Source organism: Lipophrys pholis (genome assembly GCF_963383615.2).
Source record: "Lipophrys pholis genome assembly, chromosome: 13".
NCBI lineage: Eukaryota > Metazoa > Chordata > Actinopteri > Blenniiformes > Blenniidae > Lipophrys > Lipophrys pholis.
The window spans coordinates 22,333,212-22,350,617 of NC_137632.1; the positions used below are offsets into that span (position 1 = coordinate 22,333,212).

Below are 17,406 nucleotides of genomic sequence, written 5' to 3' on the forward strand. Positions count from 1 at the left end.
CATCGAGGGGGGTTGGAAGAAAAAATCTTTGGTGGGACCGGATCTTCGTTTCTGTGTCACTGAAAGTGCAACGCATACCAAAAAAAAATTAAAAAATAACTGCTCAAAAAAATAAACCAAAAACATAGAAGAGTGTGAAGAATTTCAAATATACACTTGCTTATTCACAATGAATATATGATAATTAATTTATTCAAATAGCACAGGACAACATTAAACACCTGACTCATTAAAAGAGTCCTATTATCCAAAATTCCTTTTCTAATGGTTATATATGTGTCCCCATACCTGGGAATGACCCCCAGAAGTAAGGAAAGTCTGTCCTCTCTCTCCCTGGTTTGTTTAATTTTTATAAAGTGTGTTGCTGCAACCAGCCAATCAGAAATCAAACCCTATATAGTGTCATCCGGGTTTAGCCAATCCCAATTCAGGTAGGCCCTCCCTTTGACCCTCCCACAATTAGGCAGCTCTCCTCTGGCACATGGCACCACGAGAGGAAGTACTTCCTCCTCTTTCCAAGATGGGCATGTGTGGGCGGAGTCAGTCCAGCTCACACAGACACAGCAGATTCTGAATGCAGCTCCTATGATCCAATATTGAAATAAACCAAGGAAAAGCTGGATTTGGAGCAAAAAACTTTGAATACATCATTTTCTAACCAACGAGACCCACGTGAAAGTTTTGAAAACATGACCCCTTTAAAGATTTGCTTGTATACAAACAAATGCAAACGTGCTATTGGTCATGCACGCATTAAAATACATTTTGCACAATTGGCTTCATGCATTTGGAAAACTTGACATGTCTTCGATACCAATACGAGTCAAATGACATAAAGTTAAATGCCATAAAGCGTTGGGGAAAACCACCGCCTCTACAGTACGCATAAGGCAGTGCGTAGCAATAGTAATGTAAATATTGGATCGGGAAAGTATCGGTATTGGCCAATACTCGAATCTGAAATAATCACCAACCCCAAATATACACACATATAACTTTCAAATCATTGCAACATCCCACTTTTTTAAAGTGTGGATAATGTAACTCTCAAAAAGCTTCTTAGCGTGCGTCTGATGGGAGTAATCAAACCGAGCAGCTGGTGTTGAAAGCGAACAAATTCACTGGAGAAAGAAGGAAAGTGAGTTAGTTCAGCATTATTAAATCTGTAATTTACCACCTTAGGGAGCAATCAAGCTCCATTTGCAACACGTCGGTGTTTGAGGGGAGAAAATCAGGTAATACGGCCCGTCAGGAAAAATGACTGGTCAACAGTTTGCATCTGGTAATTTATCAGATTTATTAGAGCTGGCACTTTTCTTCTTCCTCTTCTAAAAAAAAAAATGGACGAGTAAGGGGAAAAAACAGCTGTGCAATTTCCATGCAGAAAGGGCGGGGGTCTGTCTCATGATGCATGAAACACATTCGGCTGACTGTGTATTTATATATGGCGGAGAGAAGACACAACGGGCGGCTTTAAAGTAGAATGTATAGAAGTTAAATGTGGACACTGTGGAGCCGGACGTACAGTAAGTAGAGCGATAAGAGCGTTCCCTTCTGGAGATGTGAGCGGGATTAATAAGGCTCATATCCCCCCACCGCAGGAAACGCGTTACTCATAAAGCACGGCCGAATCAGCTCAACTATAATTAGAGCGATAAAAAGAGTGGGGGGGGGGGATGTTGATAATTTCTTAAAGATTTGCATTCATTTGTGTCAGAGTGTCCTCACTGGAGAAAAAGGAGAAACTCTGCGATGTGGGAATAAACACGTCCTCTGATGGGAGTGGGGAACAGACGAGGGGAAATCACAACACATTTCAATTAGAAAACCGAACAGGGAGCGGATCCCAGCAGGTGGAAACGCGCTGAAATCAAAGGTTTGCTCCTGGAATTGATTTAGCAGGTCCCGACAGGCCGCTGATCAAGGCGCTGACGGATGGTGAGACTCATTTATTGAACAAGTCGGCGCTGATACGACCGGCTGTTCGTCGGAGACAACACACCCACTTTCCTTTTGGCGTAACAATGCCTTAGATATTTGGTATTTCAAGGCCTGTTTGTCCAAAAACATCAATCAATGACAGAATGTTATCTTGGACTGCACTTTCTTAGAAAAACACACATTTGTGGAGTCATTTTCTGGAGTTAAGGGATCTACTCTTTTTAATGACAAATTGGGAAAGTCATGAAACATCTCATGATAAAGTCCTCAAACCAAAGTCGTGTGGAGCCAGGTGAGGAAACGCCTCTCACCACAATCGTCGCCAGAATCCGTCTCAGCGGCTCCGAGCACCGTTGTCGTGTAAAAAAACACCTAAAACGTAACTAAAGTGATCAGTTTTCACTTAAAAAATGTTGGCACCTAAACAGCACCTTAATAACGTGCATACCTTTTGATCTCTGAGCTTTAGCGGTTCTGTTTCACAACATTTTGGCTCTGAGACAAAGACAGAGATGTATCCCTCCTTGTGTTTTTTATGGCCGAATTCAGATTTATTTGCTGCAATGCTTTGATATGCTTGATAAGTTCCTCCACCAACACATCCAACTGTTGCACATTTCTGTGCTCGTGTCCACATGACTCCACGAAAACTGAAGAGCAACCGTTTCTTCAAACAAACAATAATATAGTGCCTCAGAACACTGCTGGATTATTGTACTGAACAAACTGCATATGAAAATAATTTTTGTGTAGTACCTAAAGCAAGAACTCACTATTTACGCCCCAATCCACAAAAGGTGTGTGGAAACGTCTTTGACCTTGTTTTTCTCCGAGAAAACGGAGGTGCGATTATGTCAGAAGAATACAAACAAAAGCATCTTCAGGAAATCTGCGATTAATATTCAGAGCCCTTTGTCTCTGCGCTCATTCACACAGATGTCACAAAGGATGAACTGATTTGAATAAGCAGTGTGAAATGTAATTTATCAGACGCGGTAATGTAGCAGCCCAGAAAATCATCCTGACAGGCCCCGGTTTGCTCCTGTATTTATCTCTGCCTTTGTCCTCTGTGCGGTTTGACTTTCTTCAGTGGACATCCTGGTCACATTATCATATCTGGCAGGCTTCGGCACCCAGACGAAGATTACCATCTCACATTTTTTTTACCTCAAACACAAAGAAAGACTCTATGGAATATAGTTGGAACAAATGTGGACGAGTGGATCGAGGTTTTCGGAATTAAACTGGCAGATGTAAAAATAAAAACTTTCTAGAATGGTCAACGTCAAACTACCAAGTTCTTTTATTTTGTAGGTTTTGTTGTGTTCATCAGAGTACATGTGTCTATCGTTACTTTAATTTCTTTAATAGAAAGGTTTTCTCTGTTGCCGGGTCGATTCTAAGTTTTGAAAAAGTTTTTTCAGCGCAATTTCAGCATATTCTTAGTGTGGTGCAACTTATACTTATTTTTCTTTTACGAATTCACTGGTGAATAGTTGTGACCTGTCAAGAGGCTGCAATCTTACAGTGAGGCTTTGAACTTTAGTGAGAAGGGAACAAAGAAAATAAGTGGGACTAATTTGTACTGTTCCACAGGAATTGAATTGAAAAGGTTTATTTCGGACATGGGCGAAAAAAATTTAATCATTAAAAACGACATGCTGCAGCTGTGGTGTCAAAATATTTTAGTTGTGTATCGATATATATATATGTGTGTGTGTGTCTGTGTGTGTGTGTGAGTCTCTTGATGATATTCGCTCTACTCTCTCTTTTTTTTTTTGGGCACTCCTGGGTGTTTATGGCGTCCATGGATGGAAGCTTAGTCCCAATGATCCTCTCCGTTTTATGACTCTTTGGAGAGCCTTCCTCTCTGCCTGTGTGGCGTTGCCTTACCCGACAGTGATATTCCTTTACTGATCAGCCGTCTGTAAGCTACGATGAGAGGGCGACCCTTCAGATCGGCTTTTTAGTTTGTAGTTTGTCTTGTTCGTGTGCATAACAGACAGAAGCTGTGGCTACATGGACCAAAAGTTATGCGATTGAATGGGAACCTGATAAATTTGCACTATATTAACACTTCAATCTGACTCCCCATGCATTTCGAATGCGTGTAAACCAGAGCAACATTCCGATTACTTTATCCAGGGTTCATGTAAACGAGACAATCCGATCCAACAATATAAAAGAATTCAATCAGATTGACAACAAAGTGACGCAGCCAGAGAGAGGTAGACTCGGTTGGTAACCAGAGGTGATTGTGTGCTGCATGAGATATAATTATTACCTAATAATACTTTAATAATCAATTTGGGGAAATTCCTTTTTTCCGTGGTGGCCGCCACATTACAGTGGGGGTGAAGGGTCTCACTCAGGAACCCACAGTGATCACCCTTCAGCTGTGGGAATTGAACTAGCGACCCTCAGCTCTCAAGTCAACGTCTGTAACATCTATACCACTACGGCTCACAATATGAAGAAAAGCAGCCAACTGCAGTTTCTTACCTTTATCTGTAATAAATGCTGCAAACTCTGAAGATACCACCCAGGTCCTGTGTTTCCATCGGCTGGGTGTGATCCTAAAGTTGATACTTGCTCGAGGTTCTAACTCCCTTGAGCCAACTTGGGAATCAAAGCTAAGGATTAGGAACATGATTTGAGTTTTTATAATGTCATATGTCAGTGTCATTTGTAATCATTTTCATCATGTGAAACTGTACATTTCACATTTCTTCCAGCACACTTTATTCATCACTGATCCCTCACTGTCAAACACACATAACAGCACTGTTTCTGCCATCAGTAGAACGTCTGTGAACACATTCTGTGTTAAATTGCTCGGTCAACAAACGCAGCAATGGTACTGTGCTTAATAGGAGAAGTAAATAGCATTATAGAAAATGTCTATTTCAGTAGGACGTTACATCCATAGCATATCAGAGTTAATATCTCATCGAGTTTTATCCACTTTTAACGCTTCATTATTTGTTTTGTTTTCTCAGTGATTGTTCATTGAATTCAGGTCAGTATGCGTTATCTGGCGTGTTAGTGAAGCTTTAGAAGTGCCTTTTCGGCAGGATTTCAGTATTTATTTATTCATCAGATTTGACTGGAGGCCTTTTGTTTACAGACTGACCGCTCATCCACCTCATTCTGGGGAACACACTTTCTCAGAAATGCCTCAAGGGACCTTTTCTTCTTTTTCCTTTTCAAATTTGGCACAAAAACATCAGTGGGCACACAATGAAGATTGGATTTTGGTCAACGATTTTCTGTCACTGTAATAAATCAGGTCCATCTGAAGGAAAATGTGGTTTCATGTGACCTAAACATCCACTGAAACAAAGCAGTGACCAAAAGTCACTGTGACCACAGAAAACACAGTTTTAAGAGTTTTTACACTTCCCTTGCCCATATGTGCCAGATTTGAGAAAATAAAGTTGGTGTTTTAGATCTCAAAGGTCAGTTCAGCCTCATAACGTTCCGTCAAGTAACTTTCTGGACATTTCTTTTAAATCAAATCTCAACAGAAGGACAAGTTCAGAGCAGATATTGCTCACTCAATGAGTTGATCTTCCTCTTTATTTCTTCAAACTGTGGTGACTGTAAAGAGCAGTGGTATCCAACCAGTGGTCCAGACACTGGAGATGAGAGGATGTGAGCGCATGTAAAATAAATAAAGTAAGACATCATTTAGCGTCTTGTCTTGTTGAGAGCTGATCCAAACATTTCAAGTGAAAATGCATAATTTTTGCATTTTTGTTGGAGAAAAGTTTTGAAAACGATGACTATTTGCACGGTTAGAATGCTAAAAATGTAATTGGCAATGTTGTTATTTTTGTAATGAAACCACACTCCCACAGGCACACAGATATGCTCCAAACGTTAACAATGGGAGTACACAGACATTCGTATGGACAGGTGACCAAGTTTGATTGTTATTACATTGACTGTCAACTAAAAAAACCACAAAGACCCAGGAGAACACGGACTGGGAGTCATGAAACTCCAAAGCCCGCTATTGTTGTTATTGTCTATTGCTATTGAGCTATTTACTACGGCTGTGACGTGCATGCGCAGTAGCAGCGTTTCAGAAAAGTTGTGTCTCCCCTGTTTTCACAGAGCATTTTCAAAAAGTCGTGTTTTGCGCGCTCCGAGCACCGTTGTCGAGTAAACAGAAACCCAAAATGCAACGGAAATCTTGTCGCATAAACAGGGCCTCAAAGTCCTCACATACAGGAGCATTGATTAAATACAGATAGTTCTCATATTTTCAGTGGAAGAGACATTCTACAAAATCCTCAGATATTCTGCCAATTTTAGGTGCTTTTCACGCTAATTGTCTTTGAGTGTTTTTAATGTCAATGATTGGGGTTTTTTTGGGGATCAGGAAAAGCTCTGTTGCATCAGATGTCTTAAGGCGATGTCGTTTTCCTCACTTTTTGCACACCGGGAAAGGGCGGAGACATGCCGTCTATCTTTATGCACTGTACCGTCTGTGGGCTGGACCGACATGGCTGTAAACTGCTACTTGACTGGATGATGGAGGTATATAGCCAAGAGGCAATAATTCCGCTTTATTGATTGTCATGGTGCGTGAGGTAGCAGCACACTTCATGGTCATATAATAAAACGGGATCATTAAAATGACTGAAAGTGAACATTTTTAACTACACTTTGACCTAAAATGTGTGGTTTTGTTGCTTCGGCTCTGTATAATAACATTAAGAAAAAGAATAGTTGATTTGTCGATTGTAAAACAAAGGCTGCTAACGGTATACAGCCTGTTGGGTCAATGCAAGTCTTTACTATGATCATGTATGTGGAGCAAATTTAAACTGGCTCAGGGAACGCCATGTTTAAACACACATTCACACACACACCGCATGCAGATGCCAAAAGGCACAACTATACAGTGTATATAGAGCATGCACATTGACAGTTGGTGTTGCCTTATCAACACTTGCCTGTGAAGGCAGCAGAACCCCCGCAAAACACACACATACACACACACACACACACACAGTGATGAGCAGGCAGAAAGGCGGACCGCTCTGGACATAAATATGTCCCGCCTTGAGATATACAGCTGGCAATCCCATCTGCAGCTGAAGCCTCACCGATTGCTTTCTGCCCGGTCCCTACAACTCATGCAGGCCCGTGGGTGCACGGGACTAAAACATGGCCTTGCTTGCACATGCGTCCTGCACAATCACAATGAATGAAATTGTGAAACAAAGCATATCTAAGCACATATTTCACACTGTTGACACCCAAACCAAGAAGCTGGATCACGCCACCGAGTTAAAAATGTTTCCATTGGCTTTTTGTGGGTCTATATTGGTCTGCTCTGGTCTTGATTTTGACTTGGTGGAGGCCCCTTTAAGTTTTGGTTTTGTCTTGGGATGCTCTGTTCTATGTATAGGTCTCATGTAAGGTGGTCTTCACTACAACACAATGCTGTACTACAGGTTTTCAGAGTTGTGTGAATAAATTGTGGGCCTTCATCTCAGACGAAAAGCCATTAAATTACAAAATAATACATGTGAAGGTTGTACCTGTTGGGTAATAAGCACCGGGGATCACAATAGAGATGAATGAGCGACAAACATTTGATTCGGGACTTTAGGATTGCAGCCACATGTGATAATGCTGAAGAGTATTGTGATAACAATATGTTTAATTAAATACAACTTTACATTGATATTGCTAAAGTTCCTCCAATAAACAGTGCTCATTCTCTTGGCCCTAATTTACACCAGCAAACACTCGGCCATGTTTTTGTCTTTTTATATCACATGTGAGTCTGCAGTTCCAGTCAGAGGCATGTTAGAAGCACAGTGATTTGGCTACCTTGATATTGATAGTTTTGCAATATATTGCACAGTGCCAAGTAAAAAAACTTTTCCTTGAACTTAAAACTAAGGTGTGTCAGATACTTTAAGAAAAAAAAAAAAAAAAGAAAGATTCACCTCGGAACCAGTTCCACATTGCAGCCCTGTATGAGCTTCACCATTCATGACATCAATGATCCTTAATCCCAGAGCACCATCCTGTCAAAATAATCTGCTGTGGGTTTCAGATTTCATGAAAGCCTTTAGCAAAGGCTTTAAAAAGAATCAGCCAGGTGAGGATGGGAGCAACGAAATACCACCTGATACCTGATGTAAAGACATCCAAAGGAAATGTTTAATCCACTCACAGAGAAAACAAGACACTCAGCATCCATCCAGCAGGACACTGACATCCTGGCCTCTGTCCATGAGGCTCTAAATGTGTCTCGGGAAGAAAATGCACTTCAATACTTCAGTGAGGAAGTAATAAAGCCAGACCAACAGTTCCGGAGTCATCTATGTGAAAAAGAAAAATGGCTCCATTACTGATGGCAATCTAAACGTGGCCATGTTCACCCTTGGTTAAAGGCTCGCCTCATCAAAAGATGACAAGCTCCAGATCGTAAAATACTGGGTTGGAGCAAAGAAGCTTGATGAATATAGTGGGTGTTACCACGTGGTGATGGTTTTATTTGGTCAGCAGCATCTTGGAAACAAAGAACTTGTTGAATTTGATGTTTTCAGTCTTTTGGGCTCCAGTGCCTCTGACTCCCTCCTTCTGGCCATTCATTTTGACAAACTCTCAGTTTGAGGAAAAGAGTGAAGTGAAAGAACCGGATCCATCAAGTCTTTTATGAATGAACTTCTCGTCTGGTTCGATCTCCTCGGAGCAGCTTCGGTCAAAAAAAAAAAAAAAAAAAAGGCTTGTCCAAAGCAGAGTTGCTTCTGAATTGTTTTAAAACTCGATTGGCAGCAGATCCCAACCATGTGGATGAGAAGTCATTTGTCATGGCTGCTGGTTGTGTCGCCAAGTGTTGTTCATCTGGTTGTGACGCTGCCATGAAGTGATACCAAGTTTGGTGACACTGAATCACGTCTGTTATGAGTAGAAGTAGCTGCATATGGTATCGGTGCATCCATTTCTCTCAGCAATCACCTCCTTCCTTTTCCTATTGTTTGGACTTAGTCAACAGAAGGCATCATGCCTTTGTTCTAAGGCCTCCTTTACACATTGTTTTCAAGTGAAAACCTCACAATTTGTTGCATTACTCCCAAAGTGGAACTTTCTGAAAATGCTATGACTCCGTCTCCATGGAAACGGAGGAGACCGCAACTTTTCTGAAACGCTGCTTCCACACATGGGCACCATGATCGATATAATAGTTCTTCTGCACATGTGTGAGTAGATGGACAATAACAATGTTTGCCTTCAGAGTGTCATGACTCCCAGTCCATATTCTCCTGGGACTGGGTAGCCTTAGAGTTGAGGGTCACCTGGACTAAATACGAGTGTCCGTGTACTCGCCATAGTTATTGTTTCTAGCATATTATTGTAATTGTTGACGTCAACAGCACCAACTCGTGGCCTGGCATGCCAACTACATCATTGTCCACCTTCTCTGCTGTTTCTGTGTAAACAGATTTTGTTCTCAAAATGTTGCTGTGTAAACTTTTCTGAAACAAAAGCTCAAAAACGATGCGTTTTCACTGGAAACATTGCCTAAGTCGTCAAATGACAAATGGAGCCGTCCATGACCCTCTTTTTCATCACATTCAGCTGGTCCAATATAGGTGTTTTAGGTTATCTGTTAATATTTTAAAAATGTAAGCTATGCAGTTAATGCCATAAATGTATTTCTATATCATAAAAGTTATTCTCCCTGCAACCTCTAAGATGTAAAAGTTCACACCAAAACTTGTAAAATGTAAATGTACAGTTGTGTAACAGCTGCATGCATTGCTGGAGGATTCATGTGTTGTCCTCATGCAGTGTCAGTATTTGGCCCAAAAAAAAAAACCCACCTCCGAAGCAGAAATCCTTAAAACGCTGCCGTCAAGAAAGCTGATGCACACTCCCCAATAAACACAGCAAGACTAATCCCCCCTTCGCGATTGACGAGGCCCAGTCATCCTCCACAGAATGACTTCAAAGCCCAGCGTTTTGCCACGTCCCAGACTTGAGTGACGGAGGCACATTTTCTCACACAGGGTTAATCAAACAAGCGTTTTTTCCGCGCTGCAACATTTGCTAAAAAGCTGGACGGGGCCGGCTAAGCTCCTGTGATTGGGCTTTGTGTGTAGAGGTGGCCACTTAAGTGCTGCGCAGCCCCTCGTGAGTGTATTTGTAGGCCTAAGCATTTCCTCTGACTTTTCGCCTGCTTGCGCTGAGCATTTTGTTTGTGTCCTTGAGAATGTGCCGGTGTGTGCGGACGTGGTTCACCGCTGGGTTTCGCTGCGTGCGCACGATTCAGTGGGCCTGTGTTGTTAAACGACCTGCTTTCAATATATATATATATATATATATATACACACAACATAATGCAACGCAAATAACATATGATAATAATACGTATGAACAAACTAAAGGCTTTATAAACCTAATTGAACTATTCCCATTGATTTTAATAGAAGGCTCTGGCTTTAGCATGGGGCAGAGTGTGAGTGTCCACCAGTGTTTGGCTTCACCGTAACGTTTCAGGCTAATCCGAGATTGGACAAGGGGTCCACAGTCTTTCTTCGATACACTTGGGAGTAAATATCAAATAAGTTGGGAATGGTGTGTCACAGCTGATATCTGAACTAAAGATGAAAAAAATCCTCTTTTCAAATATTGAGTTTGGAAGTATGAATATGAAGGCCAACAAAAATATACTGTGGGTTTTTTTGCACTGACTGTTTTTGTTTTTACAACAAAATCAGAACAAATGAAATTTGTCTTCGTTTTAGAATCTGCCTGCCGGAAAAATCAACAACCATTTTTTTTAATGCACCTTAAACAAGTGAGCAGTGTTTTGTAATTCATTCTCAGCCATTTCTTCCAAAGAAGAAGCCAGTGCTCAGAGTTTGGCAAAGTCTACAAGACTGATGATTGAATCAGAAAACAATGAACATTTTCTCAATGCGTACAAGTGTGTGCACGTGTTTTGCTGTTTTTCTGTACAAATATTGGAAAAACAGACTTCAGACAGCCCACACTACCATTTACACACAATCTAATGCAGGCACCATTATCACTGTGAATAAAGATTTATTTATTGTTTAAAAAAAAAAAATAAAAAAAATAGCAATAACAATGTAGATAATTAGTCTTATTAAAACATCCAGGAGCGAGGCGATGCTTCAATTTCAAATCGAAGGTAATTGTTGATGGAATCCCGCCGCTTTAGTTAGCACTGATCAATATGTTCACATTAGACTGAAGAAGTGCTGCTGCTGCTGCTGCTGTGTCATTAAATCACATGAAAATGGCACCAAGCTGGTGGAGGACGATTCTATACAAACGCTTTCATGATATCCGCATTTAGCTTGTTTGCATGCGACACTGGAAAAAGGTATGACCATTATTCTCCTTTTTATATGGATCATACTGTACATACAGAAAGGGTGTAAAGCACAGGAAGCCAAATGGTCGATCAGCAGTTTCGTCAAAGATTTCAAATCAAGGTTAAGGACAAATAGATTAAGACGCTAAGCCAGTAATGAAATATATTAAGAAAATATATCGCTCTGCGAGACAATAAATGTCTTTGTTTGTCCATTCGCTATTGTTGGATTTTTCACTATTTTAAATTTAAGCTATACAATGAGGCCCAAGTTTTCTCAGTCCTGCACGTGTAAATAAATCTATTGTTTATCTCTGATGAGAAAGTCAGTTACATATTTGACTGTTCCTGCTCTGTATCAGTGAAATTCAAATGTTTTATAGTCCAAGTCTTCATCACTATGATCTCATTACCACAAAACGTAGATTATTTCGTAAACATGTAAACTAAATAAAAATAAACAAAACTTATAACGACTTATTTTGCTACTCAAATTCCCCCCATCGAACACATAAATAAAAGTACACACAAATTACCTATTTTAGCAGAATTTAATAAAGGTTGTGTTTTTCCCCCCGTTTCCATGAAGACGGAATCAAAAATTTTTTTTTAATTCCTTAAATGCAGTAAACACAGTTATAAAAATATTCATCTTCATAATTGAATCAAACCTTTTCAATGCACCCATTTATTTTTGTCTCCCCATAAATGAAATAGCAGGAATCATGCTGGGACAAGGCGTCGCCCTGACTCCCCTGGAAGCTCCTCAGCGGAGGCGACGGCTCCACATTTTGAAAGGCACTGACATAAGTGTACAGTCAAGGAAATCCAGAAGAGGATTATTACAAGGATTTATGTCAATTCAGACATTTTCTAGACGTATTTTTTTTTTCCCCATACTTTCGAGTGCGACATTTTCAAATGAAAACGAAAAACAGTGTGGACATCATCTTCAGAACGTTTTCTGAAGCAAAAAATGGAAAAACAATGCATTTTTCACGTGAAACTTTGTGTAAATGGGGATTAAATAGCTGTTTTTAACCCGGCCTGATGCCGTTGTCCTGGACAACGTCCTAAAAACATATTGACAGCACATCCGGTACATTGTCATCGTAATTGTTCCGGCTCAATACACCACACTCCGTTAATGGAAAGCCACTGTGCGACTCCTGCATATGATTTGACTTAATGTGGTACACAACGACTTCCTGTGTCTGCATTGAGACGACGTCACACTTTGAATCACACACACTCTGTGCACTGTGTGGTGAGAGGTGAAGTTCCATTAGCTCACAGACAAACGACAGACACAGATTCAGCCGCCGACTGCTGTTACAAACACGTTTCTACAAGTGAGGTTGCATCAACAGAAAACTAATAATGTGGATGTTCTCTTCCTGTTTTATTCTTCTGTGGATAATATGGCGAAGGATCTGAGCGCTTTGTAAAGTTTACAATTCAATTCCAGCTACTGGAGAAGACACGCTCACAGTAAAAAAAAAAATGTTTTTCTTCATTTCAGTTTCCGTCAAGCATGTAATCGTCACATTACTGAAAATGTGGCTCGTTTGAGTCAATGTACACATGGCTGCTTCATCTTTTTCGGGTTTCCTTTGCATGCGCGATACAAGGGCAGAATTATTGTGAGTGTCGCTGATAAGATTATCCGGTTTACTGATATTTATGGATAGGATAAATTCTCTGGGTGGTCCTCAGCATACACACATTGATCCAAAGTCAAATCTGAAATTGATCATGATTAAAACTGCTTTGACGAACTTGCTGTTACTACTATGCAGCTAAAATAAATTCACTTTATAATAATGATGTCTTCAATATTGGCTATTTATCATTAGCTTTATTACACTTAAAATGGTCCAAAAAAAACGGATACATTATTGGCCACGTCACATAATTGGTTGCTATATGGTGTCCAGTTGGGATGGCGAACGGTTGTTGGTAAAATATTGCATCGTTCGATTGGTGCCCTGCACGGTTCAAAACGCACTTTTTGACAGCGAATTTTTGGTTTTGCAAATAATTTACAGATCTGTGAGTGTGTGTGTGTGTGTGTGTGTGTGTGTGTGTGTGTGTGTGTGTGTGTGTGTGTGTGTGGGGTGGGGTTAAGCATGTATAGCATTTTTAGCAGTAGTGGAAAAACAACTAACCGTTTGCTTCTGGAACTTATTCGATATCTGTTTCATACGTTTTCCCTGATTTCAAAATAAAGTCCACTTTCAACCAGTTAAACTGTGGATACAAGAAACGCATCTTTTCGGAGACGCTGTCAACGCAATCATCCATCCTTACGAGTACGCCTCTCATTGTTAATGTTTATAGCGTGTTGTTCTCTGCTCGCATGTGTATGTGGTTTCATTACAAAAACAAGCAACACGTGGCCTGGTATAATAACGATATACATTTTAGTGCTTCTGGACATCGTTTTCAAAAAGTTGCAGTGGAAAAGCTAAACTTTTCTGAAACAAAAAGGCAAAACAGTTTTCACTTGAAATGTGATGTAAACTGGGCCTCAGAGCCAAAATGGTGCACAAATGCAGTCAGAATTGGGTTTTCTATGTACCCTCATACTGCTTGAATTTCATATTTCACACACGGCCCTCTACTGCCCCCCTCCCACAAACCGTGCATTGCGGCACTTGTCGGGTCTGAGGGAGAAAAAAAAAAAAAAGGAAGAGAGAGGGATGAGTTTAGCACGAGTGAAGGGTGAGTCCTTCAGCAGACGGGGTCAGTGCTCTAATCTGAGGAGGCGATGATATTGTGAGGATATTTAATGAGAGGATAAGAGCAAAACGCGAGGAGGAGGGAGGAGGGGAGGGAATTAGCCTTTTTAGATATCATTAAACATTAATACTGTCGGGGGACTGGAGCACACTGGGGTCCTCTTCATTGACTTTCATGCTGCGCGCTAATAGCGTTTCACCTCCGGGGACCTCCGCTCCGCCCCCACCCCCACCGGTGCAGAGCTAAAGCCACAGGATGATCAGATGGCCACCCCGCTTCTGAGGATGAGATTAGTGCGTCTGTGTGTGTGTGTGTGTGTGTGGTAGCTGTAGCTCTTATGAGGTCATGCACTCTCTCCTTCTCCCTTCTCGGCTCTTTACTCACACGAACCATTTAAAACTATTAAAATCCAAAGGGTGCTTGCATACATTAACCGCAACTTAAACCTGAATGATACTTAAAACAGGGCCCACACTGAATTAAATTCCTGCGTTTAGTGTAATCCCTGCACAATGAAGGTACAACCAGGAAGACAGTAGATCAGAACGTCGTTTAGGAGGTGATTTAGTGAGGAATGTGTGAAACTCTTAAGGCGCTGATTAAAAATCCTGTTTGTTTCTAAATTGCCTCTACGAAGGTCCCTGAAACATCGCAGGGAAGACCAACACAGGCGGGAACATCCACCCTCAAGTCTCTTGCTACTTTTTCGTGTGTGCAAATCAAATAATGATCGTCCTGTGACTTAATGCCCGCCTCCATCGGATTCTGTAGAAAGATGGTACATTAGAATGGTGTTCAATTTCTGCACACATTTTACAGAGATACCCAGTGAGAAAATGATCTAATTGAGGTTTTTTTTTGTTTTGTTTTAAAGCGATAAATGGTAAAACGTGTGATTTTGGTCAGTACAATGAGCGGTACATAATCCACACATATGCCAATATGTACACCAACCATGACCCTTACATTTTAAACGTCCACGTATTCTGATGAGAGTCTTATAAAAGGTTCAGATAAACGACAATGTGTTTTTATACCCTGGCCCAGCGACATCTGTATTTATTTCTGTTGACGATTATTCCCAGGCATTTTGGCTTTGCAAGCACACCCACACCTTTAGGTCAGCGGTCATGAGCAGGCCCTCAGAGATACTTGGCCGCAGCACACTGTTTACCCAGCAACTGCAATACTACTATACAACATGCTACTTCAACATTACAACTGCCTCCTCATTTAAAAAGGTTCATATAACTGGCACTGACCATTACCAAACAGAGGATATTGTTTTGATTTTTTCTTGAGGAATTTCCGTTGACGTTGGATCAGCCTGCAATGTGATTCTCCACTTTTATTTTGAGTTTGATTCTAAATCCAGACCTCCGTGGGATTATAATTTTGATTTACATTGATCACTTTTATGTTATTTTGTTCTTAACGCACTCTACTATATATTGAATAAAGACTTTCAACCACAATATTTCATTAATTGAGATCTAGGATGTGTTATTTCAGTGTTCCCTTTATTTTTTAAGCAGTGTATATCACCTTGCACGGTCTTCAGTTCCTTTGTCTGTTGTATTTAAAAAAAAAAAAAAAACACCCATTATGCTCACTGATTCTATGAGATCTTGACGAGATGAAAATGTGAAACCGAGTCAAAAGAAGAACAAAAGAAACAAAAGTTCTTCTGATTCAGTACAATCAACTTCAATTACCAAATGAGATGACTACTTTTATTTTCCTAGTATCTTTTGTGAAGCATGTTGTGTTAGTCACATGAACCACCAGCAGAGGGCAGTGAGTGCCTTTAAAAAGAGACGAGAGGAGATGGATTAAAAGTGACACGTGTGTGCGTGTGTGTGTGTGATCACTGTACATAACTGGATTTTTTTTGTCAAATTATAATGAATGACTTTCTCTTCCCACAGACTCCCCTGTCCTGTCCTATTCCTCCCTTCAGAGTCTCTGAAATATCTCAACAGCACAACGTAAGAAACACTTGCAGCACATTTAAAGCACTCTGTGATTTTAGGATATGCATTTTAGCAGCATGTGCTTTCGGATACTTCTTGAAAGTTGCATTTCCCTCTTCCCGAACAGATCCTCCGAATCCAGTTTACCACAGCTAATTTGATCTTCTGCTGACCAGGCGCAGCAAAGTAAGTAAATATTCCCTTCTTTAGTCATCCGAACACATGCACTTAAGTTCCTTTTATCCCCACAGCCCAGGTTTCATGGATGTCTGTAATGTGCTTGCATTCATGGGAATCTTAAGAAAGCAGGAAACCCCTGAGAAAGCAAAAGCAATAGCAAATGCAGGCCCTTTTTGGTGTCACCAGTCATATTTATAAACCACATGAGGTTAAATGAGGCTTAAACATACATTTTCATAGGCTAATCACACTTTACAGTAAATGAAAGTGTACAAATGGATATGTCATACAGGCAAAACACATTTATTTTGTGTCTGGTATAATGAATAAGTGATTCCCACCCAGAACATTCCAATCCGCTGCAGTTTTCTGGAGCGTCGCTTCAATGTGTGCGCTTTAACTTAATTAACTGAATCCACTTGGAACATTTTATTCTGCTGAATGCCCCCGTGTTGCATTAGGCAGGAATGTATTTAAACAAATCATCTCGTAATTATTTCTGGAGATGAGAAAAGTTTAGGTTTGCAGCTGAACGTGTTCGGAGCCCCTTTTGGAAAGCTGCCAGCCATGAATAGAACCACTTAAACAGTAAAATTAAAGAGAGCTACTGACATGGCTACATTTTTATTGCTTTCAATCACATTTGCTCACATGCACAGCATAAAGAGGGCAAGTTACTGGCCTGTGGAGAAATGTGGGCAGTTATGACGTCCATTCATTGAAATTAATTTGGCCGTGTTGTTTTCCTAACAAGGAAAACAGGCAGGAAAATGTGTTTTGAATGAAATTTTACAGGTTGGTACTGCAGTATTTTGATTGTGTAACATTCTTTGTAGCAAAGGATTTGGGCCTGTAATTTTAAATTTCTCTACAGTGTATTACAGATGTAAGGACAGACTGAATTGTTCTTCCAGATGACTATCAACTATAAAACTACCAAGTATCAGGACAGTATGGACTGGGAGTCAGGAGATTCTGGAGGCCGCCAATGTTGTTTCTGTCCATCTTCTGAGCAAAAGTTTTTTCTTTAGGCACCATTGTCGTATAAACGGACACCCATAAGGTTACGGAAGTTCTCCATTTTAACAAATTCAAAATATTCTTTTTGTAGTCAACGCAAGTAGTACAAAGGCAACAAGAGCAGCAACTTATCCTTCAGTGTTTCACTGAAGGACTGTTTAGATCGGCAGGGACGGG

General features: G+C 40.5%; 1 protein-coding gene across 1 annotated transcript in view; it reads left to right on the top strand.

The window, feature by feature from the left end:
- pcbp3 (poly(rC) binding protein 3) overlaps window positions 1-17,406 on the top strand; it is an 85,115-nt gene that overhangs the window by 20,951 nt on the left and 46,758 nt on the right. Inside the window, exons 2-3 of the mRNA XM_080478885.1 lie at window positions 15,985-16,044; window positions 16,157-16,215. The gene's annotated coding sequence lies outside the window, so the exon portion shown is untranslated. The remainder of the gene's footprint in view (window positions 1-15,984; window positions 16,045-16,156; window positions 16,216-17,406) is intronic.